The following is a 6,000-nucleotide window of genomic DNA, read 5'->3' on the forward strand; positions in this document are numbered from 1 at the left end:
CTATATGGCAATATTTTAGGTGTACTGTACCTAGCAAAGTGTCTCAAAGTTTCCTTGCTTCTGATGGTCAGATATTTCTAATGGTACAAATGCAATGCAACCACTAAAACAAAACTCAGGCAGAAATCTGGACTTCGGAACAAGACTGTTTTTATTGATGTCTCAGGTTATTTATTTCAATGTATGTAACAGCATGTCCAGAATAGTTTTCTTCTGCATTGTTTAAAAGTCACACAGATGTTTTTCAAAGTTGTTTTGATTACTTCTTATGCACCAAATATTCTTGCTATGTTATCCTCCCCTTACTGTAAACTATTTAAATTTTTTGTGCATAAACCACTTCAAAGTTGCATGTCGCCTTGTAAAAGACACTATAGTTACTAGGAGAGACTATCAGCCAGCAGTTCAGTTTATGTTTCTTCATTTCTGTATATTGGGAAGATGCTACAGAGTAAATGTATTCTGTCATTCATCCCTTCTCTGATATGTGCCGTATCCTTCATAGGTCTCTGACAAATCTGAGGCTATTTCACCTAGCATGAGTGCAAGGTAAAGAATGACTCCTGAAAGGAATCATGGTCCATTGCAGGACCACAACATTGCTATCTGAAAGCCCCTTCTATGTCCACTGCAGAGCTTACTGATGATCTAAATCAGCTCAATAAGTTATTCATCGACCCTAATAATGTTGATACAAGTAGACAAAGGGCACTTTTTTATAATGTCACGTTAATATAAGTTACTACCAAACCCTTCCCTCGACACCTATCTTCTCATGAGTATAATCTTGTGTCTTCTGTATTGATAATAAAGTTAATGTGAGTATACAGCGGACTAATGTCCTGTACATATTTTGAATGATCTCTATTGATAATAAAGTTAAGGTGACTATACAGCGGACTAATGTCCTGTACATATTTTGAATGATCTCTATTGATAATAAAGTTAATGTGACTATACAGCGGACTAATGTCCTGTACATATTTTGAATGATCTCTATTGATAATAACGTTAATGTGACTATACAGCGGACTAATGTCCTGTACATATTTTGAATGATCTCCATTGATAATAACGTTAATGTGACTATACAGCGGACTAATGTCCTGTACATATTTTGAATGATCTCTATTGATAATAACGTTAATGTGACTATACAGCGGACTAATGTCCTGTACATATTTTGAATGATCTCTATTGATAATAACGTTAATGTGACTATACAGCGGACTAATGTCCTGTACATATTTTGAATGATCTCTATTGATAATAACGCTAATGTGACGATACAGCGGACTTATGTCCTGTACATATTTTGAATGATCTCTATTGATAATAACGTTAATGTGACTATACAGCGGACTAATGTCCTGTACATATTTTGAATGATCTCTATTGATAATAACGTTAATGGGACTATACAGCGGACTAATGTCCTGTACATATTTTGAATGATCTCCATTGATAATAACGTTAATGTGACTATACAGCGGACTAATGTCCTGTACATATTTTGAATGATTATCCATTGATAATAAAGTTAATGTGAGTATACAGCGGACTAATGTCCTGTACATATTTTGAATGATCTCTATTGATAATAACGTTAATACGACTATACAGCAGACTAATGCCCTGTACATATTTTGAATGATCTCCATTGATAATAACGTTAATGTGACTATACAGTGGACTAATGTCCTGTACATATTTTGAATGATCTCCATTGATAATAAAGTTAATGTGACTATACAGCGGACTAATGTCCTGTACATATTTTGAATGATCTCTATTGATAATAACGTTACTATGACTATACAGCAGACTAATGTCCTGTACATATTTTGAATGATTATCCATTGATAATAACGTTAATGTGACTATACAGCGGACTAATGTCCTGTACATATTTTGAATGATTATCCATTGATAATAACGTTAATGTGACCATACAGCGGACTAATGTCCTGTACATATTTTGAATGATCTCCATTGATAATAACGTATGTGACTATACAGCGGACTAATGCCCTGTACATATTTTGAATGATCTCCATTGATAATAACGTTAATGTGACTATACAGCGGACTAATGTCCTGTACATATTTTGAATGATCTCCATTGATAATAACGTTAATGTGACTATACAGCGGACTAATGTCCTGTACATATTTTGAATGATTATCCATTGATAATAACGTTAATGTGACTATACAGCGGACTAATGCCCTGTACATATTTTGAATGATTATCCATTGATAATAACGTTAATGTGACTATACAGCGGACTAATGTCCTGTACATATTTTGAATGATCTCCATTGATATTAACGTTAATGTGACTATACAGCGGACTAATGTCCTGTACATATTTTGAATGATCTCCATTGATAATAAAGTTAATGTGACTATACAGCGGACTAATGTCCTGTACATATTTTGAATGATTATCCATTGATAATAACGTTAATGTGACTATACAGCAGAATAATGTCCTTTACATATTTTGAATGATCTCCATTGATAATACCGTTAATGTGACTATACAGTGGACTAATGTCCTGTACATATTTTGAATTATCTCTATTGATAATAACGTTAATGTGACTATACAGCGGACTAATGTCCTGTACATATTTTGAATGATCTCTATTGATAATAAAGTTAAGGTGACTATACAGCGGACTAATGTCCTGTACATATTTTGAATGATCTCTATTGATAATAAAGTTAATGTGACTATACAGCGGACTAATGTCCTGTACATATTTTGAATGATCTCTATTGATAATAACGTTAATGTGACTATACAGCGGACTAATGTCCTGTACATATTTTGAATGATCTCCATTGATAATAACGTTAATGTGACTATACAGCCGGACTAATGTCCTGTACATATTTTGAATGATCTCTATTGATAATAACGTTAATGTGACTATACAGCCGGACTAATGTCCTGTACATATTTTGAATGATCTCTATTGATAATAACGCTAATGTGACGATACAGCGGACTTATGTCCTGTACATATTTTGAATGATCTCTAATGATAATAACGTTAATGTGACTATACAGCGGACTAATGTCCTGTACATATTTTGAATGATCTCTATTGATAATAACGTTAATGTGACTATACAGCGGACTAATGTCCTGTACATATTTTGAATGATCTCTATTGATAATAACGTTAATGTGACTATACAGCAGACTAATGTCCTGTACATATTTTGAATGATCTCCATTGATAATAACGTTAATGTGACTATACAGCGGACTAATGTCCTGTACATATTTTGAATGATTATCCATTGATAATAAAGTTAATGTGAGTATACAGCGGACTAATGTCCTGTACATATTTTGAATGATCTCTATTGATAATAACGTTAATACGACTATACAGCGGACTAATGTCCTGTACATATTTCGAATGATCTCCATTGATAATAACGTTAATGTGACTATACAGCGGACTAATGTCCTGTACATATTTTGAATGATCTCCATTGATAATAAAGTTAATGTGACTATACAGCGGACTAATGTCCTGTACATATTTTGAATGATCTCTATTGATAATAACGTTACTATGACTATACAGCAGACTAATGTCCTGTACATATTTTGAATGATTATCCATTGATAATAACGTTAATGTGACTATACAGCGGACTAATGTCCTGTACATATTTTGAATGATTATCCATTGATAATAACGTTAATGTGACTATACAGCGGACTAATGTCCTGTACATATTTTGAATGATCTCCATTGATAATAACGTATGTGACTATACAGCGGACTAATGCCCTGTACATATTTTGAATGATCTCCATTGATAATAACGTTAATGTGACTATACAGCGGACTAATGTCCTGTACATATTTTGAATGATCCCAATTGATAATAACGTTAATGTGACTATACAGCGGACTAATGTCCTGTACATATTTTGAATGATTATCCATTGATAATAACGTTAATGTGACTATACAGCGGACTAATGCCCTGTACATATTTTGAATGATTATCCATTGATAATAACGTTAATGTGACTATACAGCGGACTAATGTCCTGTACATATTTTGAATGATCTCCATTGATATTAACGTTAATGTGACTATACAGCGGACTAATGTCCTGTACATATTTTGAATGATCTCCATTGATAATAAAGTTAATGTGACTATACAGCGGACTAATGTCCTGTACATATTTTGAATGATTATCCATTGATAATAACGTTAATGTGACTATACAGCAGAATAATGTCCTGTACATATTTTGAATGATCTCCATTGATAATACCGTTAATGTGACTATACAGTGGACTAATGTCCTGTACATATTTTGAATTATCTCTATTGATAATAACGTTAATGTGACTATACAGCGGACTAATGTCCTGTACATATTTTGAATGATCTCCATTGATAATAAAGTTAATGTGACTATACAGCAGACTAATGTCCTGTACATATTTTGAATGATTATCCATTGATAATAACGTTAATGTGACTATACAGCGGACTAATGTCCTGTACATATTTTGAATGATCTCTATTGATAATAAAGTTAATGTGACTATACAGCGGACTAATGTCCTGTACATATTTTGAATGATCTCTATTGATAATAATGTTACTATGACTATACAGCAGACTAATGTCCTGTACATATTTTGAATGATCTCCATTGATAATAACGTTAATGTGACTATACAGCGGACTAATGTCCTGTACATATTTTGAATGAATATCCATTGATAATAAAGTTAATGTGACTATACAGCGTACTAATGTCCTGTACATATTTTGAATGATCTCTATTGATAATAACGTTAATATGACTATACAGCGGACTAATGTCCTGTACATATTTTGAATGATCTCCATTGATAATAATGTTAATGTGACTATACAGCGGACTAATGTCCTGTACATATTTTGAATGATCTCCATTGATAATAATGTTAATGTGACTATACAGCGGACTAATGTCCTGTACATATTTTGAATGATCTCCATTGATAATAACGTTAATGTGACTATAGAGCGGACTAATGTCCTGTACATATTTTGAATGATCTCTATTGATAATAAAGTTAATGTGACTATACAGCGGACTAATGTCCTGTACATATTTTGAATGATCTCTATTGATAATAACGTTACTATGACTATACAGCGGACTAATGTCCTGTACATATTTTGAATGATCTCCATTGATAATAAAGTTAATGTGACTATACAGCGGACTAATGTCCTGTACATATTTTGAATGATTATCCATTGATAATAACGTTAATGTGACTGTACAGCGGACTAATGTCCTGTACATACTTTGAATGATCTCTATTGATAATAACGTTAATATGACTATACAGCGGACTAATGTCCTGTACATATTTTGAATGATCTCTATTGATAATAACGTTAATGTGACTATACAGTGGACTAATGTCCTGTACATATTTTGAATGATCTCTATTGATAATAATGTTAATGTGACTATACAGCGGACTAATGTCCTGTACATATTTTGAATGATCTCCATTGATAATAACGTTAATGTGACTATACAGCGGACTAATGTCCTGTACATATTTTGAATGATCTCCATTGATAATAACGTTAATGTGACTATACAGCGGACTAATGTCCTGTACATATTTTGAATGATTATCCATTGATAATAACGTTAATGTGACCATACAGCGGACTAATGTCCTGTACATATTTTGAATGATCTCCATTGATATTAACGTTAATATGACTATACAGCGGACTAATGTCCTGTACATATTTTGAATGACCTCTATTGATAATAACGTTAATGTGACTATACAGCGGACTAATGTCCTGTACATATTTTGAATGATTATCCATTGATAATAACGTTAATGTGACTATACAGCGGACTAATGTCCTGTACATATTTTGAATGATCTCCATTGATAATAACGTTAATGTGACTATACAGCGGACTA

General features: G+C 32.6%; 1 protein-coding gene across 1 annotated transcript in view; it reads left to right on the plus strand.

Moving 5' to 3' along the window:
* The window catches only part of LOC122798673 (zinc-binding protein A33-like), a 251,661-nt gene that overhangs the window by 19,668 nt on the left and 225,993 nt on the right, over nucleotides 1-6,000 (plus strand). The gene's annotated exons all lie outside the window — the stretch shown is intronic.

The sequence above is a fragment of the Protopterus annectens genome, chromosome 3.part1 (assembly GCF_019279795.1).
Source record: "Protopterus annectens isolate FY-2018-M chromosome 3.part1, PAN1.0, whole genome shotgun sequence".
NCBI lineage: Eukaryota > Metazoa > Chordata > Ceratodontiformes > Protopteridae > Protopterus > Protopterus annectens.